This window comes from Lissotriton helveticus, chromosome 4_1 (genome assembly GCF_964261635.1).
Source record: "Lissotriton helveticus chromosome 4_1, aLisHel1.1, whole genome shotgun sequence".
In the NCBI taxonomy this organism is placed as follows: Eukaryota; Metazoa; Chordata; class Amphibia; order Caudata; family Salamandridae; genus Lissotriton; species Lissotriton helveticus.
The window spans coordinates 2039232791-2039260209 of record NC_136063.1 but is presented as its reverse complement, the minus strand read 5'-3'; the positions used below and the strand labels follow the sequence as shown (position 1 = coordinate 2039260209).

General features: G+C 46.3%; 2 long non-coding RNA genes across 2 annotated transcripts in view; both read right to left on the bottom strand.

Annotated features, from left to right (window-relative positions):
• LOC144829489 (uncharacterized) overlaps positions 1 to 27419 on the bottom strand; it is a 111445-nt gene that overhangs the window by 83765 nt on the left and 261 nt on the right. The window lies entirely within an intron of this gene.
• LOC144829490 (uncharacterized) lies at positions 843 to 27415 on the bottom strand. Its single transcript, XR_013610682.1, has 2 exons — positions 27332 to 27415; positions 843 to 1623 (listed from the first exon to the last, which is right to left on the bottom strand). It is a non-coding gene; the product is annotated as an uncharacterized LOC144829490 (long non-coding RNA).

The following is a 27419-nucleotide window of genomic DNA, read 5'->3' as shown; positions in this document are numbered from 1 at the left end:
GAAATCCACAGTAATCTCATCGCCACCCACTTTTTTCTGAGCAAATGTGAAATCCAGACTGTCATTACTTGCGTCCTCCTTAATAATACACTCCCTTGTGGGAGCAAATTTTGCCAGTACCCCAGCAGCCACTATGTAATTTTTTTAAGCCACAAATCCATCCTTTCACATATCACTCCAGATGAACTTTTCTCTTTTTGAGAAGCTCCCTCAAATTAACAGTTTTGGTTGCAATATTCTTTCTAAACGTATAAACTCCTAAAATGGATTTTGTTATAGTTTCTACCAGACCTGGTCTAGTATTCGCCCCTCTTTCAGAAAGAACATGGCCTAAATATTCTATGCAACTCACATTTTCTTTTACATTTGCTTCTATTCCAAACTGTTCCAACCTTTTCAGTACAATATGCTTACATTTATTATGGCCTTGAAGATCTTCCCTGCAACCAGGATGTCATTCTGTCAATCACTGGTAAACAAAGGCAGCAGATACCAATCCAAAAAGCATCTGTTTGAACTGATATGTGCCTATCAGTGACACAACTGTTATCAAATGTTTGGAGAACCCATCTAGTTCGACTTGATGGTAAGAGACACCAATTTGAGTTTGCTAAATACTTTTGCGCCTGCAAACATAGTGATATCATCTATGCAAAAAAGTTGAGAGTCTACCCATATTGCCTTATTTAGGCTCCTCAAATCAACACACACCTCAGTTGACCATTCTTCTATATTGCTATCCCTTATGAGGATAACCATAGTGCTGAGTCAATGGTTTTGATTACCCTATTGTAACGGGGCAGGGTCTGGGGGAGTGGTATCAAGCGAGACTGAGTCAGGGAAAAGTGCTCGTAAAGAAGGTTTTATTTTTAAGTATGCTTTTCTCCTTTTACTAGTCACTCGCAATCTGGCGAATTCGTTGGGCTCCGTTCTGACACCTCGTGGAAACGCTGTATACTCCAGACTGATGCTGCCCTGATGGTAGGCTGGTTCCCTTTGACCGGTCTTGAATGGGGGAAGGGCTGACTCTTCAGGGTCCGTATCCGCTCTCCAGCCGGGCCGTTTGCCAAGAAGAAAAGGAAAAGAGGAAGTCAGTGGGGCGTCCCTGCCGATAGGGGTTACAGGGCGTGTGAGGGAAACCAAGTGCTCAGCTATATACAGGACCTGCAGTGCTCGTGAAGGGGAAAAGGGGCACAGAGGCTAATCTATATACACTGGCTACAAGGTGTTTGGCTGGCCACTACGCCCCACCCAGCCCGCTACTTTGCCCCGTACCTTGTACAGCCACGTTCCTCCCGTGGGACCGTGGCAGGGTGAGTCGCCGAGTCGGTGGCCTCCTGGCTTGATGGTATCAGCTGGGCTCCGCTCGTCTTCCTCCTCGTCGGCTCCAAATCTCGATCGGTCTGCTCTCCGTCTCCACTCCAATACTCCTTCCGCCTCCAGGGAATCACCGTCCGCCGTCTCGGAGGTTCTTCCGGCTTTTAGTCCCGCATCGACGTCAGGGGGCGGGGCCATGACGCTCTGTGCTCCAGGGTTAAAGGGACCCTGCACCTTTTCTTCCGGGCTGTACCATACTGTTTCTCCTTCCGTGGGAAACCAATCCGCTGGGTCAGATTCGGCAGTCTGTGCAAGAGGAACAGAAAGGGGGGTCAGCGGTACGACAGACCACCAGTCCGAGGCAACCCCGTTGTCCATTTCAGAGGCACCCACCTCCCCGTCACACCTATCCTCACACATTTTTCTGAGTATCTCTGCTAAATCTTCTCGAACACTAAAAGGCACATTTCTCAACTTGTGTTTAACAAGGGAGACTCCACACTGTACTTTGATTTTGTGTTTGAACCCTCTGATCCTCCTTATCAATGAATACTGCCTTATACTTTTCTGTCCAACTGTTGTTGGAATCTTGGTCAATGGACGCCTGTTCCACCCCTTTTTCAACCTCGATGGGTCCACTATTAGTGACTAGCGACACTTGACCCTCCGAACTGTCTTTGAGTCATGCAGAATAAACCTGATGGTACCATCCTAATATGTTCAGGCCTTTTTCTAGACCTATACCTTTCCAAATATCCCTTTTTCCTTGAATTCCATGCAACTTTCAAAATATCCAGTGTGCTCTATCCTTCTTCCATCATATGTTGCTGGGTTTCTATCTGGTGGAAGCAGTTGCTTATCACCCCACGTCTGATTCCATAATTCATCAGTGATCATTGTCATCCTTGCTACCTAGTCAATCAAAAGGTTCCACACATTCCCATCAGCTATGATATTTTCATAAGGGTCTACACAGTTGGCTTTGCCACCCTCAACAACCAGTACCACCTCCCTTTCTCCGCTTAGTTCATCCTCTGAACTATCACTGGTCACTCTATCAGGCACCATATTCACGTTATCCTTTGCTTGTTGACAGACTTTAGCAAATTGCCCTACACTTTACATTTTTGGCTGGACAAGGACAACCATTGGACACGTGATTAGGATACCCGCACCTGAAACAAATGTTCTTTTAGTTAAATAATCCTCACTTAATGTAAAGACCTACTTATCCATATGTTTTGGTGCTTCTGTCAGTCACCAGGCCATTACTTACCACATCCTTTCTCAGGATCCAGAAAGACACCACATTTCACAATACTTACCCAAGAAAGGAATAAACACTGACAACATATAAGACCATTGCCGAGGAGCTTGCAAATAACAAGTCACAACACCTCCCCATCTGAGAGGGTACACAACGCATGCTACTCCTAGCAATGTATTGGATAGAATAATTAGAATTTAGACATCCCTGATGGGAGTCGATTTCCCATCCGTATCAACAATTCCATTAGAGGGGAATCGCCCATCCCTCTGTAAGTACTCGGTAAAAAAAGGGTCCCGACCTTCCCTCGCAAGGAATACAAACAAATGATATGCTCTAGGGTTTCTTTATTACATGATAATAGAATGACAAGGAAGAAGAACACAGTAAACATTTGTAGCAATCACCAACACATACATATACATAGAACCTGAAAATAAAAGCATAGTTAGATAAAGTTAGATATACATGGAACACCTCACCATGATCTGAAGCATCTTGTTATCTGAAGAAGGGTCCGGCTCTCTTTCCCTCTCTGGTTGGGTCAGGACTCTCTGTTCCACAAACACGACTGCACGTCTGCGCCGTGATGTATCACCAGACATCCAAACCACCAGACCAGCATCTCAGCATCTCACCCTCTCTCGGACCCGTTTTCTCTAATAAAGAATGCAGCTCTCCATCGAAGTTTCTAGCTAACTCCGCCTACAGTTCTCATTGGATTCCTGTACCACCTCGTACCAAGAGCACAACAAGCAGCTGGCCAAGCGTTTTGCTATGACTGTGGCATCGAGAGAGCACATTCTTCGGATAAAGAACCGGTCCTGTCTGGTTCACTACTGGTGAACAACACATGTAATCTCAAACATAACCTCTCACCTACAGAGGCTCAGAAGATGGCTGCAGTTTAGAATATGGAGTTGCCCTAAGCATAGGCCTCTACTACTTGGAAAGCAGAATGATATTAGACCACGTCAAAGTCAATAGGCTAAAGTCATAATTCGCCTAACTCAATTAACATTATGCACTTAATTCCTCAGTATCCACTGTGGAGCACATGTGTGCACCATCACCAACAACTCTGCACCTCGACATCCCATACCTTCTATTCTTTGGCAAGATTATTCTAATGCAAGACCATCCTACATTAAGGCTAAAGTAACATAGAACACTAAAGTCAGTACACAATGGTGGTGATCGAGGGTCATCACAGAACATCAGACCACTAAAGTGGCTGATTCACTATACTTAACTTCTTCCTTCTTAATAGACCTCTTGAACTGCCCTTTTTGTTTCAAACTCCCATTCTCCTTGACCACAGCAACGATATTCTGCTCTTTCCATGTCAATTCTTTGCATGACTTATGAGATAATTTTATGCGTTTTACAATATCAATGGTTTCTATCAGTGTAGGGTTCTTCAGAGTCAATAACGTTTCTTGGACCTGTGTGTCCCAACAACACACCACTATCTGATCTGAGTTGAGCTGAGAAGTGAAATTTTGAAACTCACACTTCGCTGCGAGCATAGGCAGTGCCGCCACATAGGAATCAATCCATTCCTCTTTATTTTGTTTCCTAGTTTAAAAACTTGTGTCTGTTCACAATCCAACTAGGTTGTACGTCAAACTGCTTTTCAAGTTTTCTCACAGCCAGCTGGTATCCATCAATGTCCTCTTCATCCTCCACTATCTCATATGGTGGCAAATGTTCATATATAGATTTACCTTCAAACTCCAAGTTATGTTCGAACAGAAACCTTTTCCTGTCAGGACAATATCAATTGCCCCCAAAAGCACTAAGGTGCTTGGTAAATGCCCTGTATCAATTCCTCCATGGAATAGGCGGTGGGTCAACTGGTGTCAACAGAAATGGAGGCGGGAATTAACACTTTGCATTTTGGTATGTAAATACCTAAAACTTGAGGAAAACTGAATTGCAGCAAACTATAAAAATGTAGCTCACCAGAAATACAAACATACAAGAGATTTAATGCTTTAAGTTGAATCATCACTGCACTTGCGTAGCACGATTTGCGAGGCTGTCAGTGTATTATGTTACTGTGCATGTATCACTGCCTGTGGTATGCTACTGAATCTGTACTGCTTAAAGTTGAACTCACTGTTCTGGCAGTGTGTGTGTTTCACAGTCTGTAACGTGTGGTGTATACCTTAAAACCTGGGAAATGCTGACCTTACCATAACAGTTTTGGCATTGTCTGTGTACAATCGCTGTCTCCCCAAAGAAGAATGGCCACTGATGTGGCTTACGTGTAAACGCAGTGTTGCCTGTGAAATCCAATTATTGTTCTAAGCGCGCTATGTAGACTGGAACGCCTGCTGCTTGAGAGCTTCCAAATAGCATGGTGTGCAGAATGGAACACTGATTTGAATGCATGCTTAACAATTACAGCAAAAAGGGTTCGCGAAACTTGCGCTGGTGGTGCATCGGCTCTCATACACAGTTCACTCATGTGCTTCGTGCTGGGATAAAAAGTCTCTCAGCTTTAGCTTTAAATGTATATTATGCGTAACATCCAGCCCAAATCTGCATTTGCTGCTACTAGCCTGAAGAGTGAGTCCTCTGTGGGGTCAGCTGTTCAGAGGTTTCACATCACACAATTCGCATCATGCGATTCAATGTACTGTCTCATTTAAAAATCAGCACACGCGTGGTTCTTGACTGTGGCCAACTTGTTGCCAAAATTGTCGTAATGTAGTCATCCAAAACACTGGACACGGATGTAAGAGAGCATGGCCTTGTGTTTGGTATCTATATAATGTGAACTGCCAAGTTTGGGAGTATGTCCAATCGGGTGACTCCCGGGTTTTCAGGACTAAATTGAACAGATAAAACTAAAACAAGACATAGCATTTTTAATGTCTTTATATTGGGCAGCATGGGAGGAGAACGGATTTCTTTGATGCAGGTATAACTTTAAGATGTCTGCCAGCATGTAAAGTCTTCTTAGATGTAATGTCGAGAAAAAGATGGAGGAGAATAAAAAATCTGCTAGCATTCGCACAAAGAGTTTTCAATTCTATTAAGGACACGGATGCGAGGATTATTCCTTCTCTTTCTTTTACTGAAACATACAGCAGCCAATAAAAACATTTTTCACATATAAACTAACTGCATTTCCCAAAATGCCATGGTACTTCATCAATAACCATAGGGACTAGCCCTATAAATGACGCTCTTCATACATACACTTCCTCTTTCTTTGCCCAATGAGCATTGTCCATGAATTAATTGTCCTTTATCCAAGAAAAAATAGAGCTTATCGAAAAACAGCAAACTGCAATGTCGTAAGTTCAACTGCAGACCCCGCAGGCGATGACTTTACAATACAACTTCCAAGAGGTCCAAAGCGATCGTTTACTCGCCTTTCTGTTCTGAACCTGAAAAAGAAACAGCATTCGTAATAACTGTGATAAACAATCATCTCAGGGTGGGTAAAAACACGACAGTTATCAACAAGACATGTACCCTGGGCAGGATAATCCTCGTCTCTGTGTCCTTAATAGAAGCGAAAATTCTTGGCACGAATGCTAGCAAATTTTTTATTCTAGAACATGACCAGAGGCTTCGGATTATGCTAGATTAACGCTTATCTAGAACCACAGAAGCAACATCGCCCACAGGTTTATAATAACATTGTTTAAATGTTGAGCTAGACGACCAATCAGCTGCTCTCATTATATCTTGAATACTGGTACCTAACATACAGGATTTTGAAACCATAGCACCTCTTACAGAATATGCTCCAAACATTTCAGTGTCAATGCCTGCTTCTGTCATGATCTATCTGAGCTACCTGGCAATAGTAGCAGAGGTAACTGGCTTAAAGTGCTTTTGTAAAACAAGTAACAATCTTGAACAACCGACCGGTCTGATAGGTCGGATACATTCCTCAACTTTGAGACATTTTACTACGCACAATTTATCATTCAGGGGAAATGCATTGTAATCAATGGACCGCAAAAAGATCTTGGCCCATGCAGAAATTACAAATCAAAACCCCTCAGGAAAGAATATTCTACCATCTAAATCCAAGACTCTAACATCAGAAACACGTTGACAGGCAGATAAACAAAGAAGCATAACTAATTTAGCAGACAAATGATTCCTGGAGAGCAAATAATTTTTAGGCCAATTATCGAATACATTTAGAACCTTAGACACATCCCATAAAGAAAAATACTTAGCCTCAGGTGGGTTCGCCAGACGTATTATTTTTTAAGAGTTTCCACACCACCTGATGCATACCTACCGATCTCCTGTCTGCGCATGTCCAGCCGAGATAGCGGACAATTGTTAACCGATCTATAGGACAATCCTTCTGCAGCTTTCTTGGATAGAAAATTCACAACTTGTGAGAGGTCTGCCTCCATAGAATCCACATACTTCTCCAAGCACCAACCATGCTCTTCATGCTGAACAGTATCGTTTTCTAGTAGAGGGAGCCCAGGCCTGTTGGATGAAGCTCGAAGCCTCTTTTGAAATTCCTGGCAATAACCACTCTTGCCTGAAAGCCTCCAGGCCATCAGGGACAGCTGCCCCGAGAGAACTAGAGGGTGTGGTTCTCCCGGAGGGCCCTGGAGCATCATCTGGGACCAAGGAAGGTGAAGAGGGAAGTTGCACATCAGTTCCAGCAGATACGGAAACCATGGTTGGGCCTTCCATATTGGGGTGATTAGTACAATCTCCGCTCTCTGCTGAACAATTTGGTTTGCTACTCTGGGAATTAGGACAAATGGAGGAAAGGCATAATTCAATGTCTTTGACCAATCCTGCACAAAGGCATCCGTGGCTCTCGCCAGAGAATCCGGTCTCCAACTGAAAAATGTCTCCAGTTGGCGATTTAGCCTGGAGGCAAAGAGGTCTATGTGGTAAAGGCCCCAAATCGCTTGAGTCATTTGGAAGAGAGATGGATGAAGCTTCCAGTTGCTGTAATCCTTCAAGTGACGGGAGTTCCAATCCGCTATTGTGTTGTCTTGCCCCAGAAGGTATTCCGCTACCACCGTTATTTGGTGAGCCAGGCAATAATGCCAAAAGTCCTTGGCAATCTACGCCAACATCGGGGATCTCACCCCCTGAGCTTGTTTGTATATCTCACCCGCAGAGATGTTGTCCGTCCTCAGTAGGATGCAACAAGATACTTTCCTGGGCGAGGGAGTGCGAATCGCAAATGTTACAGCCAGGAGCTCGAGACAGTTGATGTGTAATGACAACTCCTGGAGAGACCATCTGCCCACTGTGGCAATCTACCCACACATGGCTTCCCAACACGACCAGCTGGCATCGGAGTCTATGACCACTTCCGGGCGAGAACCAGAAATTGCTTGGCCGTTCCACGCATCCACTTGGGCTAGCCACCATTTGATTTCTTCTCGGACTTCGTCTATGAGGGGAACCTGGTCTGAATATGAAAGAGCTTTCTGCAGGTCTTGGATTTTCAGACGTTGGAGGGCCCGGCCCTGAAAGATTGCTTGGATTGCTTACAGCTAAGACCAACTACTTTTCCCAGAAAATTTTGGCCGCCAAAAACCAACCTAGACAAATTTTTTCAATTGTGCAGGACCTTGCTTTTTCCGATAGTCACTCTTAAACCTTCTCCTTCCCAGGCCCTCTGTGACTCGCTTAACAACTTTTTTATCGAGAAAATCTCTACTATCAGGTCCAATATTTCACTCCCCTCTTCCTTTTTCTCTGACCCTCAACCCCCGCCTAATCAGTCATTTCTTGATTACATTCCTCCCCTGACTAGGGAATCGTTCTTATCCTTGCTTCTCAGGGTTAAGTCCGGATCTCCCTTGGACATCTGCCCTGCCCGGATCCTCAGCCAAATTTACTCAGCATGTCCTTCACCCCCCTTACTTTTCTTAATGGCTCCCTTGCCCAGGGCATCGTTCCGCAACTGCACAAATCTGCCACTATAATTCCCATACTAAAGAAACTTGGTGCAGACCCCTCTATGGCTAACTATCGCCCTATTTCCCTCCTTCCCTTTTTGGGTAAAATACTGGAACGACATGTCACCCAAGTGCTCAGCACCTTTGTTGAGGAAACTGGCAGGCTAGCCCCATGTCAAGCAGGCTTTCGCCCCAGGCACTCTACGGAGTCGGTTGTCTTGTCCGTCATGGACAAACTCAGAGAGGGAATGGATACCAATCTGCCCCAGGCACTGGTCCTTCTCGATCTATCCGCCGCCTTTGACACGGTAGACCATTCCATCCTGCTTACCCGTGTCAGGGCGGCTGGTATTAGGGGATCGGCCCTGGTTTGGCTCTCTTCCTTCCTGAGGGACCGTACTCAGGCAGTCCATCTGGCCGATTTCTCTGCACCTTCCCGTAAGGTCCAATGCGGCGTTCCACAAGGCTCCTCCCTGTCCCCCCTGCTATTTAATCTGTACATCTTCCCTCTGGTTTTTGCGTTACAGCAAATGGAGGTCACGGTGTACAATTACGCCGATGACCTCCAGCTTATTTTTGATTTGTCCTCTTCCTCAGACCCCATTCACAATTTTCAATCCATTATGATTTTTATCAGGGACTGGATGAACCACAACCACCTGAAGTTAAATCCAGACAAAACTGAATTGGTCCTTACAGGTGGTTGCTCCAGTCCCTGGAACCCCTCATTCTGGCCTCCTTCCTTGGGTCCCTCCCCACCCCCTCTCCCTCAGTAAAGACTTTAGGGATAAAACTGAATGATCATCTGACATTACACTCCCAGGTTAGTTCTGTTGTCTCCTCTTGCTTTTTGGTTCTTCGCACCATCAGAAAGATTTCCCGTTTTTTTTCCCTTTCTGCTCTCAAACTTATTCTTTTAGCCATGGTCATCTCTCGTTTTGACTATGGCAACGCGTTATATTTTGGTATCCCAGCTTATGATTTACGGCGACTTCAGCTGGTCCAAAACCAGGCTGCCCGACTTGTATACAATCTCCCTAAATCCCATCATGCTACTCCGTTACTTAAAGCCCTTCACTGGCTCCCCATTCGGGAACGCTCCCTCTTTAAGATGGGCTGCATCACCTTTCAGGCCCGGGCAGGGACGGCCCCCACATTCATCAATTCCGAAATTAATGCCTATCACCACTTGCAGAGAGCTGCGCTCTTCCTCCCAATTCCTCCTCTCCGTCCCTCGATTTAGGAGAAAGAAATTGGGAGGCATGAAATTTTCTACCCTCGCCCCTGTATTTTGGAACTCTCTTCCTCTCTCCCTCAGGTCCTCCTCTCACTACCTTGAGTTCCAAAAAGCCCTCGAAACTTTCCTTTTTTCCCAAGCCTTTTCACACTAGTGGCTTACCTTCTGCCCCGACCACGGGTCTGCATCCCTAGCGCCAAGAAACCGCTTGGTAAACGTGCGCTTTATAAGTATTATAAAAATCAAAATTCAAATTGATGAGGCTAGAAAGCCCACTAAACGTGCAATCTCCCTTAGGGACATGACTTGTTTGGCTAGAGTCGCTTCAACTCCTTCTTCAGATCTCTCAATGTAGTTTTGGGCAACTGGAGTTGAGTTGTCTGAGAACTGATTACAAAACATAAGAACTCCAGTGATTGCACTGGGACCAGAACTGATTTTGCCTTGTTTATCACAAAAAACAGATTCTCTAACAGGTGCATTGTCGTCTGCAGATGTTGGAATGCTAGGGAGAAGGAGGGAGCCATTATCAGTATATTGTCCAGATAAATTATTAGACTAATACCCTGCTCCCGGTGATGCGCGGTTACTGGCTTCATTAACTTGGTAAAGCACAGAGGAGCTGAGGAAAGACCGAAAGGCAGGACCAAATATTCCAGCCATCTACCTCGCCATTGGTACTGAAAGAAGCGGCGGTGAGGGGGAAAGATCGGGACTGTTAGGTAGGTAGGCAGGCATCCTTGAGGTCTAGACAGACCATCCAGTCCCCTTGCCTCAAAATATCTGTTAGTAAGTGTATCCCCTCCATTTTGAAATGCCTGTACAGGATGAACTGGTTGAAATCTTTCATGTTTAGCCCCTCCTCTCTACTGAACTAGGAAGACGTTGCTGCAGAAACCCTCGGGTTTGTCGTCACAATAAGGTACCATGCGTTTCTACAGCAAGTCTCCAACCTCTTGATCTATAAAAATTTCGTCTTTTTGGGAAAAAGATAAAGGAGGGAGAGTAACATTTTGCATAGGGATTGGAAAGAAATCTATGTGAAACCCCTGTACCGTTTATAGAACCCAAGCATTCTGAGTAATGACTGATGAGTTGTCCCGCAAATGGCGAATGCGACCCCCCAGAGGACCTAGAAATGGAGTCATTGTACTTACCTGATGTAATCTGGGGTTGGAAGTTTCCTCTCTGTCCTCCACGGTGGTACCGGCGACAACTAAATCATCTTGTTGGGTAGAACGTGCTGCCTCTGATGTTGTCTTGGTACTCTCCTCTACCCGACCGTATCCTCCTCTGGGAGGGCCCTGATAGTATTGGCTGCCTGACGAGCGCCCCCTTCCTTGCCCGGCCAGACCAAGAAGGCCTGCTTGGAAGACCTTCTTAATATTTGATTGGGCCTTGTCCAGTGACGTGAAGGTCCCGACGTACTTGGAGACGTCTTTGACAAACCTATCGCTGAACAGTAGCCCCTCCGCCAAGGGGCCTGCCTCTGTAGAAGCCAGCTCAGTGAGGTTGTTGTCCATCCTCATGAGAAGAGATTTCCTATGTTCTGCAGAAATGGCACAGTTCGGGTTTCCCAGTAAACAAATGGCACGCTGTATCCATCCTGCGAGAATGTCTGGATCGAAGCACCTGTGTCCTTGGCGACTAAGGCCATCTTTGCTAAGGGGCCAGTGATGTCCAGGAGCTTATCCTGGTAACCGCGCCACGCACGGTCATGGCCCTTTTTGGGGTCCTTTGCAAACTTTTTTAAAAAGGTTAGCATGTTGGGGTCGATGTCCGGCGTATCTGCTACTTTATCCGGGACGTCTGGACGAGGACATTCGGATCTCAATCTACAACGAACCTCATTGTCAAAATTATTCCTCAGATGTTGATGTAAGTAATCCACTATTTCCAGGAGCGGGGCCCAGTCTGAGGATCTCGGGTGGACAATGTCCTGCAGATTAAAATCGAACGGAGTTGCGGCTTGGAAAAAGGAGTGCGTCAATGGATTTAAGTGTGCCCTCTTAGCTTTCTTCTTCTTCGGGGATGTGGTATGCCCCGTAGAGTCTGTGTCGGTGCTTGTGTCTTGGGCCTTCTTGGATGATGGGATCGGGTCTGGAGTTACAGAGTACTGATGATCCCCAGAAGAGACTGGGGGTAACTTAGCCAGAGCCTGGGCATGCGGCCAGTTCGAGGACTTGGTTTCACCTGAAGCTTTTTCCTCTGAGGTGGCCGCGGGTGGTCCTACCGACTTTTAGGGTTGCATACCATGTCTTTTCGCCAAAACTTTCAAGTTGCGCCATTATGGGCTTGAGGACAGCTGTTAGGGCTTTGCTGACAGTCTGGGGAACCGCTGCCTCTACCACCTTATTGACAGATTGTTGAACTGATGCGTCCAGGGCATTAACCAGATTGTCTTTGAGGAGAGGACCCTACTCTTCCTCGTAGTACCCGTACTTGTCCTCCTGAAAATAGGCCCAGTCTTTCATCGCTAATTAATACCCAGTGATCTAGACAATTTTTAGGCAAGTCCAAACATTCCAAAGGAATTGGTCAAGGGGGAGCAACCCTTTGTGTCAAATTAATTCCACTGCTCCTCAGCCTCGCTGTGATCACTATTATTGCAGCCCACCAGAGGGCGTCTAGGAGCCAACCTTGTAAAAAACTTGCACCCGGCTTTGGCCTTCCTTATTCTGCAGCCCAGGAAAGGCGTCCATGCACACAGAGGCAACCACAAACCGAGCTGTGTGCTGTTTCGCTTTTAAAATCGGCACGGAATGAGGAGGAATCATTACTAGGCATCGCACAGCCCAAAAGTAACCCAAAACTAGCCCAACTGGGCTACGGGACGTCCGGCTCCAAAACAAACGCGCGCCGATCAGGGAAGGCGCTGCAGACCAAAATTATGCTGTGCGGTTATCTGGGCAGCAACGTGCAAGAATGAGGATCTCTGGTGGTGGCGAGCCGAGAACGATAACTGCCTTAGTCGCTCTTGCCACCACCCGATCACCACAGCAATAGCTGAGATGCGGTGCAGGTATACAGCAATTTCTTGACAAAACCTTTGTTCACAATACGTATTGGCATTAATTCATTAGCACAACCACAAAATAACCAAAACAGAAATGCAATAAACCTTATACCAAGGGAAGAGGATGTGGTCTGACGGCTAGACTGCCAACTTTGGAGCTGGGAAACCAAGGTTCGAACCTCGGGGTCGACTCCTCATCCTTAAATTCTGGGCAAACCACTTAATCTCCCGGTGCCTACCCAAAAAAATTAATGCTTCCTTGTGTTACGTAACCGGTGCTCATGTAAAGCGTTCCAATACCTTCGGGTCGAGTTTGTGCAATATAAATCTGCAGGGGAAAAAACAAGCATTGGCATAGCCAATAGGTCTCGCCTTTGGGACCTTATTAGTGTTTAGCCATGCAACAGTTGATGTTGTTGCAGGAAGGATATTGTGCTGCATAACTAAATACTTATAAGGCCCCAAAGGCAAGACCTATTGGCTATGCCAATGCTTGTTTTTTTTGCTGTCTGCATCGATCATTAGACATGATTATTTTGTATTGAAAATGTTCATTGACCACATTGGTATAGTTGGGTAAATATTTTGAAGGGCCTCAGGAAACATTGACTTTTTTCCCCTGAAAAGTCTGTGTGATGAGATCGACTTGAATTCCGATTTAGCTTTCTCCAGACTAAACGGGGGCAGTCCCGTAAATTGAAAATAGCACAGTGAAAGAGCACACTTAGTCAGCATTACCAACTGCCCTTCATTCCTACCTAGGCTTGGGCGTGCACAGCATAATCTGATTTGGCTTCAAATACCCCCAAATATGTCTCAACCTCACTAGGGCCTCAGTAACCAGGTAGCGGTCAGCCAATGCCCATCAGGAGAAAAATGGACAGGGTGCAAAGAGGAAAACCCCCACAATCAGTCCTGGAGAAGAGGGACGCGAGAGGGAGCCCGGTCAGTCGTGCCTGCTGTGTCTGAGATGGTGTGGCAATGTCCCACCAACCATAGGCCACTCTGCATACTGTTGCATAACAAACGTTGCTTCTGCTAACGTTAACACTTGGAAATGTATTGCTCTTGAGAGCTCTAGAGCATGCGGCAGTATTGTGTTGTATAGATGAGGCTGCCAATGTTTTTAAGACCGTTTTACCAAACATCCGATTTTGAGTGATGAAAAGTGAGCTCCAACTTGCCTAGTTATATATTTTTAACAACAGCAAACCAAACAGGCCTTACCATTTCCTAGCAGCATAGGCTAAATGAAGAACATGTGAAAAAAAAGTTGCCAAATCAGCAACGTTTTTTTTAAAATGCATTGATCAGTTTGAAGTTTCACTTTTCATCAGCGCCCTGCAGAGTGACACATCTACACCTCACCACTGTGGTAGTCATCCTGTTCGTTGTTAGGTTTCTGAAAGCATGAGTCGGGGGTCCCAGGGTCAACCCTCACAAACTTAAGAGTTTTTGGTCTGGGCTTAAAACAGAAATAACCAATGCTCTCCAGGACTTCCGCTGCATTCCTCTGCCAGTGATGTGCTGTCTCCCCAGTGAGCCACCAAACATGAAGGAGGTTTGTAATGTTATTATTGTTCTAAAACATAGCCATGCTATGTTCACTTGGGGGTACTTGCGAGCAAATGCCCAGCTGATTATAATTGCATTTGGTGTCAGAACGCAGCTTAGGTGAGCCTAGGGCTGCCTACTGCTTTTTGGTAGGGTACTGTGGGGCTGATTCACAAAGGTGTTTATGGGTACCTGAAGTAGTACACCTCCATTCAGTACCAGGGTGTTAACAAAAGCCCCTACAGTAAAGGAGTGTCTCCACCCTTCAGCGGTCCTTTGAATACTTATGAGCTATTGGGGGCTGAGGGGCCCCTCTGTGCCTTCACAGGATGTGCCCCATCATTTTGCATGACAGCACTGTGTAGTACTACATTATATACTCAGAAATGACTTTGTGAATTGACATCTGTGATTAGTTGCAAAAATGCCATGTTTAAATTCTAGGTGCTAAAGAGCCAAGATTAATATATGAAGACATTGTGAACTACGCAAACAGTGGTGAATTCCCCTTGTGTCATACAGGACATGGGTGGGAGGTTTTACTCCTGCACAGGGCGCGGTGGGTCAGCGCAGCGCGAAGTCTGATTTTAAGAATAGCCAGCCACTGAGATGGGCTTTCTCTTTCAGCGGGTTACTGTGGAAACCATACACTGCAGACCTGCCTTTGTCTTTACCTGACAGTGAAGTGCGGGTGGGTGTGTTTGGTTTTCTGTCTATTTCCAAAACAACGTGCTCTGCTCAGTGGCCTGGATTTAGATTCTTTCTGTACAAGGACTAGAATCCCAAGTTTGTGTCGTCCACAAGTTTTCAACAACGCTGGCCCCTTACGCCTTAATTTGGTAGGCAGTATTTACAAGCGCTGAAACACAACCGCAGCTGTGAAAGTGAAACACTACTGGGCTAAGTGGGAGGGGTGGGAGGAGTGCGCGAGAACACACAGCGATTCCCTTGCTGGTGCGAGCAAACATATGTTGCCAAAGCTCACTCCCGCAATGGAATCGCCAAACGTGCAAGCATTGTCATTGAAAGCAACGAAATGCATGCACGTTTTTGGCTGAAAAGCCAAAGCGATTTCTATAGGTCTTTTCGCGCTGCTTAGGGGAGACCTAAAAAAACAAGCATTGGCATAGCCAATAGGACTCGCCTTTTGGACCTTGTGTTTAGGCAGAACTTTTGACTATGTTGCTGAGCATTGTGGCTGCCGTGCATTATGTTTAAAAGTTATAATAAAAAGTGTTAAGCATTTTTGTTACCTTTATACAAATGAAGACAACATTATATACAACTGAAAAACCTGATTAAAAAAAGATTTTACCATAAAAAATGTCTTCTACTTTTTTTGTACTTGCACTATTGGAAACTTCTTCCTGCCTGTTCTCGTGCTCGTTTGTTATTAAAAAAATTGTTATGGGAGAGCGGGACATAAATAACGGGGGAGTGGATGTTGGAAAACAGTAATTTAATTAGAACACGGGCAGCGGACGGACACTAGGGGAGAATCATCAGATGCCAGATTCCAAGGACAGACTGAAGTGATGCTTAGGTGGTGCGCTGATGTAAAATGGTGGTGGTGAATGATGTTTGATGCTCAGGTGGTGACACTATATGGTGTGGTTTGGAGGTACATTGTGGATTGTGGAGTTGAAATATGTTGTTTGTGTGTAATTATGCGGTTTTGCTGGTGTCTCTCATCTCTGTTCAACTTTTTTCCTTCTTTTAATCCTTTCTCTTCTGCTCACTCATCCTGAATTTAACTCTTTCTTATTTCTATTCTCCGTCTCATTTTTCCCCTACAAGAGGTGGACGCATATCAATGACTGCTTTTAAGATTCTCTGAAACAGAGAGGTGAGATGCATGGAAAAAAGTACTGAAAACGAGGAGCAATGCCAGGGACAGTTTGGGGGTTCGGGTGGACCCAGAATTCCCAGTCTTTCTTTAAAAGTAAGCAGCAGTACAATAAAAGAACAAACTAGGTGGCACAGCCAAAACATCACAGGGAAGACCAGTTTAAAAGTAAGGCCTGGACAAAATACAAGAAGTCTAGGCATTTGGGATAAAGAGTGTTTGTGGCAGCATGGATCTTCAGATCTTGATAGCCGTGTGAAGAACCTCTGGAGTCATAGGAGACGCCAGAGGCACAGACTCAAACCAAGGCAATAACTCAAAATGATGTGGACCCCCTACAAAATAGCCAGAATGGCCGCCTTACTGATGTGCAAGGAAAGCGTCAGAACGGATGACCACTGAGAGGGTGGGAGAATATTGCTACACCAGTCAACCACAAACAGGGCATTTGGGCAACTAATATGTGTATGCTGTTGTTTTGAAAGAGCCACAGGCCCTGTCCGTCAAGACTTTTTTTTTTACATAGAATATACTTTATTATTCAACCATCCACTTAACAAAATAACCCAATAGTTTTATTGATTTACTTCTTCCTTATGTTGACACTTCACGAAGAAGTTAAAAAATGAGAAATACACAGTCCTCTCTCGTTAAACGCATCCTTTGCGAGCTGTGAAAAGAAAGTGAATGAGCCGAGCCCCTGTTTCAACCCCGCCTTGGGCCCCCCCAGTCCCCTCGTCCCTCTGCGCATCTCCATGCAGCAGCCCAGTGTACAGCAAAGTGCCCTTGTCATGACCCCGTATTTTCTGGAATGTCCGAGGGCAGTTCCTTCCTTCATATGCTACCTTCACTCCATTTAAGCCTGCACCCCCAACCTACCTCCCACGAAGAGTGCAACGTCTCTTCAGGTGACGTTTTCAACTGAAAACTAACGGCCCAGTATTATATAATCAGAGCTTAATATGAGGAAGTGCTTGCAGGAAGTGGTCAAGGACATAGATTTTATGGGTCCCACATTTGTCACTGATGATCAGACTTAAACCCAGAGCAGGCGAGAGACCAGTAAAAAATGTAGAAAGGAGGGAGACAAAGATAGGAAAACAGTGATATATAGGACGAAAGCAGGGATGAAAAGGAACCTCTGAGGGTGAGATAACAAGACAGGAAGTGTTGGTTGGTAGAAAAAACAAGCTATGTCTCTAAGCAGAGCGCTGCTGCACGGGATCCTGTGAACAAAGAAGTGTGTGTGTACACACAGGACTGGAGCCAGCAACAGCAGGCAGCCAAGGCAGGGAAAGCTCGGTCCACTCCAAAACGTTCAATACTTAGTAGCGGCTCATAACGACCAGTGGCGGGGGTAGAAGGATCGAATTCCCTGCTCCACCTAAAACGAGGTTATCTAACTAGTTTGGTCAGTTTTAAACTGCACCGTCTTAACTATTTTAAAGCAGTGTTCTGCTATTAGATTTGTTTTGTACAAGTTTTTAGCTGCACCTTGTTGTTCACTTTTAAGGCGCTGCCTCGCATCTAAGTCAGTCCTAAATCAGTTTTAAAAAAGGCATTGTTTTGCACAGATCTTATGAAAAGTTTGTTCTGCAAATGTACTGTGTAAATTGAATTTAAATTGTAGCACCTACCAGCATTAGAGGGAGGGAGGGCAGGATACCAACATGTAGCTTCAGATGTAACCCGAAAGCTGCCGGCAGCTGCGTGGGGGCCGGTTTACTCTGAAACAGATAATTGCTATGGGCCGCAAGGCTCACATTTGGGTAGAGCTGAGCTTCTATAATTTCCACAGGTAGCAACGAAAATGGCGATCCCAATGTTACGCTTTACAGCCCCTGGTGATGGGTAATGGATTGCCACTAAAGCTGACCCTCATTTAAGAGTGGGTCTTTGGAACCTGTCAGAAGCGGTCGCTCCCCTCACCTCCTCTCCTGGTATCGTTCAATACTGCTGATTTGTGCCTCGCAATTGCTTATATTTAAATACCAAGCTGTGCCGCGCTCGGTAACGCTTCTGTGCCTTGCACTCCATTACGCTTGTGCTTTGATCGTGGTGCGCTTCGAGATTTGCTTTGTGTAGCGCTTTGTGGTTTTTGCTTGGGGTAGCGCTCTACCACTGCTGGCCTGAAATAATCTTTCCCCCATAGCGCTCCATTATTAATATAGCTCTTGTTGTTGGGGACCCTTCGCAGCATTTGTTTACATTACTGCCATTTTGTTTTTGTTTTTTGGCCCGTCCCAGACCCTCCCTGCACCTCGCTCCCGCCTCCCAGCTGACCCTCCCACCCACAGAGATACAGGCTGCGCTCGCCCTCGTGGAGAACTGTGACCGTCCTGTTCCTTCCAGAAGCGGTCGCTCCCCTCACCTCCTCTCCTGGTATCGTTCAATACTGCTGATTTGTGCCTCGCAATTGCTAATATTTAAATACCAAGCTGTGCCGCTCTCGGTAACGCTTCTGTGCCTTGCATTCCATTACGCTTGTGCTTTGATCGTGGTGCGCTTCGAGATTTGCTTTGTGTAGCGCTTTGTGGTTTTTGCTTGGGGTAGCGCTCTACCACTGCTGGCCTGAAATAATCTTTCCCCCATAGCGCTCCATTATTAATATAGCTCTTGGTGTTGGGGACCCTTCGCAGCATTTGTTTACATTACTGCCATTTTGTTTTTGTTTTTTGGCCCGTCCCAGACCCTCCCTGCACCTCGCTCCCGCCTCCCAGCTGACCCTCCCATGCTCCGCCCCCCTCCACTATCCATGTTAGACAGATGGACTTACGTGCAGCGGTCGCGCCGAAGGTGCGCCAAAGGTAAGCCCGTCTACGCCCGTCCGTGCCTGGCCCGCGCCCAGCGCCAGACCCCCTGGCCCTCGCAAACCACACTCATCCCGCATAACATACGACACCGCCACCCTCCTAGCCCTTAACCCCGGACGCACTTCACATTGCTACGAGGCTGCCCCAGGACGTACCCACGGCCCCTTCGCCTGCCACTCCTGCAAGTTCGCCTGCACCAAGACCCCCACCAAGTCCACCAACCCCTCACACAGATCCGACCCTAACCACCTGAAGTGCATCCTGCTAAACACCCGCTCGATCCACAGACACGCCACAGAACTCTGGGACCTACTTGACACTGCTTCACCGGACATCGCCTTCCTTACAGAAACCTGGATGAACGCCTCCTCAGCGCCCGACATCGCCATAGCTATCCCGGACGGCTACAAGATCATCCGAAAAGACCGCACCAACCAAACAGGAGGAGGCATCGCCATCGTCCATAAGAACACCATCAGAATCACGACCAGCTGCGACGATAACCTTACAACCGCCGAACACCTCCACTTTCAGATCCACACCGACCCCAGGAGCACACTTAGAGGCACCCTCATCTACAGACCACCAGGAACCCGTAAACAATTCAGCGAAGACATCACTGACTTCATCAGCCCACATGCCGTCGCCTCCGAGAACTACATACTACTGGGAGACTTCAACTTCCACCTGGAAAAGAACAACGACAGCAACACCACCACCCTTCTGGACAACCTGGCCAATCTTAGTCTCAAACAACTTGTGGACACCCCCACCCATATAGCCGGACATACGCTTGACCCAATCTTCACCTCCAGCAAGCACATCTCCTTCGATCGCACCACAGCTCTCCACTGGACGGACCACAGCTGTGTTTACTTCAACTATAAAACCTCCTCGACCCACAACCCCCCACAACCTATTCCACGAAGAAACTGGAACAAAGTCACCACCGACCAACTCCTCACTTCGCTCAACCAAAACCCTCCCGCCCTCTCATCGGACCCAAACCAAGCGGCCACCAAACTCAAACAATGGATCACTCACAGCACTGACGAACTAGCACCCTTGAAAAACCACCAAACTAAACAGGGTAGCAAAAAATCCCCCTGGTTCAACGAAGACCTTAAGAAATCCAAGAAACTTTGCCGTACTCTCGAGAAAACATGGAGAAAAAACCCAACCACTGACAACCTGACCACCTTCAAGACAGCCACCCGCAAACACCACCAACTGATCCGATCCACCAAGAAATCAGCATTCAAGGATCGACTCGACAACAATGCCCAAAACAGCAAGGAACTATTCAACATCGTCAAAGAATTTACCAGCCCCACCACAGCCTCGAACGACATTACTCCCTCCCAAGAACTCTGCGACTCCTTATCCTCTTTCTTCTATAACAAAATCGCCGACATACACAACAGCTTTGAGAACATTTCCAAACAATCCACCCCACCCACCTCCGAACCTAAACCGCCCCCTAACACCCTTAACGCCTGGAACCCAATCACCACTGAAGACACCATCCGCCTAATGAACTCCATCCATTCAGGCTCGCCAACCGACCCCTGTCCCCACCGCATCTTCAACAAAGCAGATTCCATCATCGCACCCCATCTCCGTGATGTCATCAACTGCTCCTTCAACTCCGCTACCTTCCCAGAAAGCTGGAAACACGCCGAACTCAGCGCCCTCTTGAAGAAACCCACAGCGGACCCCTCTGAACTCAAGAACTACCGCCCCATCTCCCTCCTCCCATTCCCTGCCAAAGTCATTGAGAAAGCCGTCAATAGACAGCTCGCCACCTTCCTTGAATCCAACAACTCCCTCGACTCCTCACAGTCCGGCTTTCGAGCCAAACACAGCACTGAAACCGCCCTTATTGCAGCGACAGACGACATCCGAACTCTACTGGACAACGGAGAAACAGTTGCCCTCATCCTACTTGACCTCTCCGCCGCCTTCGACACGGTCTGTCATAGCACCCTCGTACAACGCCTCAGCAACATCGGCTTACAAGGAAAAGCCTTAGATTGGATCATCTCGTTCCTTGCCGGGAGAACCCAGAGAGTCCAACTCCCCCCATTCAAATCAGAGGCCACCGAAGTCATCTGCGGAGTACCACAAGGATCATCACTCAGTCCCACCCTCTTCAACGTTTACATGAGCCCCCTCGCATCCATCGCGCGACAACACAACCCTTACCAAAGACCCTAACACCGCCAAAACCAATCTTCATAGAGGCATGAAAGAAGTAGCCGAATGGATGAAAAACAGCCGCCTAAAACTGAACTCAGACAAAACGGAAGTCCTCATCCTAGGATCATCCCCCTCTGCCTGGGACGACTCATGGTGGCCATCGGCCCTGGGCACGGCACCCACACCCACAGACCACGCACGTAACCTGGGCTTCATCCTAGACTCCTCCCTCTCGATGACCAGACAGGTCAACGCCGTCTCATCCTCTTGCTTTAACGTACTTCGTATGCTCAAAAAAATCTTTCGTTGGATCCCCACCGAAACAAGAAAGACTGTCACTCACGCTCTGGTCACTAGCCGACTGGACTATGGAAACACCCTCTACGCCGGAACCACTTCCAAATTACAGAAAAAACTCCAACGTATCCAAAACGCATCAGCCAGACTCATATTGGACATCCCGCGCCAAGCTCACATTACCGGTCACTTGAAAGACCTCCACTGGCTTCCCGTCAACAAGAGAATAACGTTCCGCCTCCTCACCCACGTACACAAGGCCCTCTACAAACTAGGACCCGAATGCCTCAACACACGACTGTCCTTCTACTCACCGACCCGCCAACTAAGATCCTCCAATCAAGCCCTCGCTGCAGTTCCACGCATCCAAAGATCCACCATGGGAGGAAGATCCTTCTCCTACTTGGCGGCCAAAACCTGGAATTCCCTCCCCACTCACCTCCGCCTTACCCAGAACCACATTTCCTTCAGGAAGGAACTTAAAACCTGGCTATTCGATAAATAATGCACCCCCTCCCCCAAGCGCCTTGAGACTCTCCGGGTGAGTAGTGCGCTATACAAATTCCTGAACTTGAACTTGAACTATCTTGTCACCGTCAAGAACTTCATCATTATCAATACACCTGAATGTTATGAAAATAGTTTATTTCCGTGCAACCAATGTGCTTTTTATTTGAATCTGGTTGCGGATAGATTTCTGCAACAGGCATGGAGCACATGAATGGGCTGCGCGCTTGCTGCAAAAAACTGTTGCCAACTAGATTCAAATCAAAAGCCGGAGTGTGAACGCTATCCGCTGACGGGCAAGCAGCCTTGTGGGAATGTGTCTTCGGTAAAAGATGTGAGCCGTCTTCAAACGCGGCAGGGACACGCAGCGTTTCCCTTGCGTGATAATTACTAACGCCATTGTGCCGCTCGCTCCCGTAAGGGAATAGCCAAACGTGCACGCGATGCCAGTTAAAGCAATGCAACTCATGCACGTTTTTGCCTGCAAACCTGGAGCGATTTCTAAAGGTCTCTTTCCTATGTAGCGAATGTGCGCTGCATAGGCAAGACCTAAAAAGGAAGCTTAACGCTGCTGCAAAGAAAGAGAAAGTGTTCCTATGAAGAGTGTCATTTATAGGTCTAGTCTCTATAGATATTGATGAAGTAACATGGCATGTTGGGAAATGTAGTTTGTTTATATTGCCTGATGTATGTTTCAGTAAACGAAAGAGAAAGCATAATCCGAAGCCTCCGGTCCTGTAATAGAATTATGAAGTCATGCTGTTTCTGGCGACACGGGATGCATCGTTCTGGACGGGTTTGAGTATATATCCCAATATTTTTTAGGTCTCACTAGAGTCAGCGCATGTGCTTCTCTTGCGAGAAATTTAGTAGGTGGCTGGCTTTAAAGTGCTACCCAGGCCGCCCACCAGCTTGCTATTATGCTCACAAGCGCGCGCGCGCGCACAGCACTTTTTCCCGTTGTGCACAACTCGCGTCACCACTCGTGTTTTTTTTTAATTTCATTTCGCAGCCAGGCGGTGTTACTTTTACGGCCGTGCGGCCAAAGCTTGTTTAGCTTGTGTTTTTCGTTATGTAGGTTGGACTTGCTTTGGGCTCTTTTTTGTATGTCACGTACCCCTAACAGTTTTGCCAGACTATTTTGCTTGTTTTTTGTTTTTATTTCTTCTGGAGCTCCTCCCTGTGCTTGCTTGGTGCTGACTTAAAGCTGCTGCAAATCTCTGTATTTACACCGGGATCGGAGACTGGAGAGGAGCAGCGGGGAGCAAGATAAGAGGTGCGGTTGACGCACTGGACACCTGCCCTTTGGAAGACAAGGTCCAAAGAAACCCAGACCAAAAGAGACCAATTTGTGAAACCACATACAACACATTCGAACGAGGTCTCCAAGATCATCAACAAACACTGGCGAATACTTACCTGTGGTGAACTGGATTTTGAAAAACCCATGTTCGCACACAGACGGGGGAGAAATTTGAAGGACATCCTGGTCCATACCCGTTCAAAGGAGAATCAGCAACACACACTGTCACTGCACGGTATTCAAGGACATTTTCCATGTGGGAATTGTAGTAGTTGCCACCTCACTAAAAAAAACAAGCAGCTAACATTCAGAAATGGCACTACATGGCAACAAAGAAAACAGACCAACTGTAACAGCAAAAACGTGATATATATGATCACGTGCGCCTGAGGACTCGAATACGTAGGGATAACCACCAGGGCAGTAAAGACACGAATGAGTGAGCATAAGAGCAACGTAAGGTGTAGGAAAAGCACCACCAAGATGGCAACGCACTTCCTGGAGGCCCAACACTACGTAAATGACCTCTACTGGACAGTGACCGAACAGCTACAGTCCGACACCGGCTTGTTCCAGAAGGAACAACGCTGGGTGTTTTGTTTAGGGACTCATGAGATAGGCCTCAACAATGACATACCATGGGAACAATTGGTATAAAAATTCTTCCCCTGTAACAAATACAATATAAACATCCTAAAGTGTTGGCCTTGGTCTATATCACCCGAGTAGTGTGCACATTAAAGCAATCAATGTATTCATTGAATTATTAATGAATCATGTGCGGATACACACTAAGCCTATTGGCATTTCTATCTGCACTCGGTGAGTACTATAATAATAATATTTTTTAATAAAATGTTGTTAGAATATTTAACATATGCAACGAATCTGCACTTGTCGTTGCTACCACATTATCTCATGAGGATGGACAGATCCCCGATTATAGATCTAACTCGAGATATGCACTCTTCAAATTCATTCTAGTTAAACAAAATAGCTCAAAAACCAGACGCGCATGTACCCAGGGAGAAACGCGAGTGTCCCAACCTTGCGCATGCTCACAAAGACATGAGGATCTCTTCGAACATGGATGCGCACCATGCTCAGAGACCGTATGCGCGTGTATCGAGGGGAAGACGTGAGTGTCCCCATCTCGCGCAGGCCCACATAGGCATAGCGTGTTCGGCAAACACGCATGCGCACCTAACATGAATCGCTGCTGCCGTAAATACAATGGAGACCGCCTATATTTGCCAGAACATCCAAACAAGGGCATTTAACTTCCGGTCATCATGATCAATCAAGGCAAATTGATACCAATTAGACCAGCAAGGAGGGTACAAATACCGCTCCCCACACGCACTACCGCATTCCCAGCGGAGCCGCGTGAGGGGCAGCAAGGAGGGATTCTCCTTCAGGACTCGTGAGTATGACACTAGAACAACGGTGGTAGATCGTCATCATCTGTAAGTAGCTGGCTTGCTGATATTATGTATTACTTATAGGTAGCAGATTGGCACGACCCACCCCTTACGTTCTGAGGCTCATGAGGCGGACAAGATAGAGGAATCAAGTATGCATCCTAAAAACCTCTTTTTGTTCATCCCACTCATAGTGGATAAGTCCCAGAAACACAGATGGATTAAGAATATAGAGCGTGTGTTTTATGTTTACTGTATGTTTGTCTTGTCTAAGTCCTTTTTCTTACAGGGTCACCATCACAAATAAAATGACGATATCTGTCTAGTGATCTTAACCCACACCATATATATATTTTTTTTCCAAGGTCACTGAACCATGCAAACAATAAGGAGCAGGAAACAAAATTGTTCTTTTTCCTGTTTTCCAGGTTGCGCAAATAGCAGAGAACCTTTTGAAATAATTGCTGTAGTACACTGTAGCCTGCATACATTTTCACTTTTCTGTAAATGTAACAATATTTTTACTTAGAAATACGTGAGTAAGGTGGGTAGTAGTGCACCCCGTCCTGAAGAAGGAGTTGATCTCCGAAACATGTCGACGCACACAAGAGGTATTGTACATAATGCTACATAAACACCTCTAATCTCACTATTTTAACAGTACCAGCCCGGGGGCCCATTACATTTTTGGGGGAGTTTACCCCACGAGCCAGGTACCTTTTTAAATCACTCACACACAACCCCACCACTCACTCACATCCAACCCTCACACACACCACGCATAGTCATTGGAAAAGTGCTCCCGCGTAGCCGTAGAGGGGTGGGAAGACCCCGATGATGAAGCATGACACCAAGGGTCCTTTTGGTGTGTGAGGGGTATTTTAAAAACACTCTGTGTTCCCCACCACTGTAGAGAACACGTGTCACTTACTTGTGGATTCTTTTTGTTTATACATTTCAACTAGGGAGAACAAATCCACGCGATATTTCTCTCTCTCCCTCTTTTGTTATTTACACACCTGCCCTTTACTCCACGTTGATGTCTCAAGCCATTGTCGTGGATTTTGTCCAGCCTGCATATCTTTTGTCGATAACCGGCCACCATGTAGCTACCTTCTCCGGTTCTGTGTAACCTGGTTTAAATGGTCGTAATTGATGAAGTTGCGGCTTAGCACTTTATACCGCCGAAGAGTTTAACAACATTCCCTTCCTCATGGCTCCAGATATATAGTAGGCATATTCTTCTAGGCTTGAAACCACACACATGAGCTGCATTCTCCCTGCTGTACGGACATAAGGAAGGTTTTCTTAAGACCATTCTCCATCTGAAAGATTTGAGAAGACTGCACACCTCCAATCTCAATCTCTCTCGCCCTTCCCCTGCTCTTTTTGTGTATGTGGACATTTAGGACTGTGCGCTTAGAAGAATGTCGGGATCAATATAAGAACCTATACACACAGTATGATACATGCGCACAAGCTAATTGTCAATCAATGCACAGCAAATACTCACCATGTTTTCCGATACTATGAACTCTCAAAACGCCAGCATTATGTTTAATGATAATTTTAGGAGTGAAAGTCAAATTGAGATGGCCAGGTGTGACAACTGCCTGCCTGGTTTGCGCGTTGGTATACCTGACCCTTCCCTTTCCACCCTTGGCCATGAAGGTAGTGGCATAAAGTAAACATGCCTGGAGATGCAATTATGCCCATGGGGATTGGATCTCGCGCCATTGATCTGCTAATTCCCCTCTTCCTGCCATATTTTTTTCTCCCTCTTTCCACTCCATCCATCGCCCCCTACATAAAACAGCATCATTAGCGGCTCCCTGTCCCACTGCCGACACGCCCCCTCATTCCGAGGCAGCGGGTCCTTATTTTATTTATTTATTTATTTATGCATTTTTATATAGCGCGGACTTTACCTGAAGGCGTCAGAGCGCTTCACAATAGGAACAGAAACATACATTACGTTACATAAGGTAATAGTGACAATTGTGAGCAAACAAAATACATGAGGTAGTAAAAATTGTGAGCAACCAAAAATACATGAGGTAGTAAAAAGTGCACAAGAGGAAAAAGTGACAAGTGTGCGGTTACAAGAGAAAACAAAGTATCATTTGAGGTATAATACTGCAAAAGGTGCTAGACACTCATGCACAAAAAACAAGCGTTACGTAGGCAAAGGTGGCACTTGTGCAGGTATCAAAGGTAGAACATGTGAGGGTCCTTTGCCCTCCGCATCTTTTTTGCAGAGGACACAGTGTTCAGCTCTTGGTTTTATTACAATAATTCAAGTTTGTGAAGCAGGGGACGAGTAGCGGACGGTGATGTATGTCCCGTTTGTGGGAGCAGCTGCTGTGTATGCCCAATCACTTCACATCCCCCTGAGATTGTATCTATTTCCCTATTAAGTGCTGAATATAGCAATCAGAGATACAGGAAACATCACTAGGGGATGGGTTCGTAAAGGCAATACGTCATAGTTGCTGGTGTGTAGATACCATGCACACCATTTTTGGGGGATTGCATAACTAATTGCGTATAAGGTTCCAAAGGCGAGAGCAATTGGCTATGCCAATGGTTGTTTTCTCTGTAGCAACTTTGAAACAAAATATATAAATAACTACACGTACTTAGCAGCATTAAGCCTCCGAACTGTAGCAGCTAATGTTTCCACCCGTAGGTGGCAGTGTTGGACATCCTCAACTGAAGATACAGGAA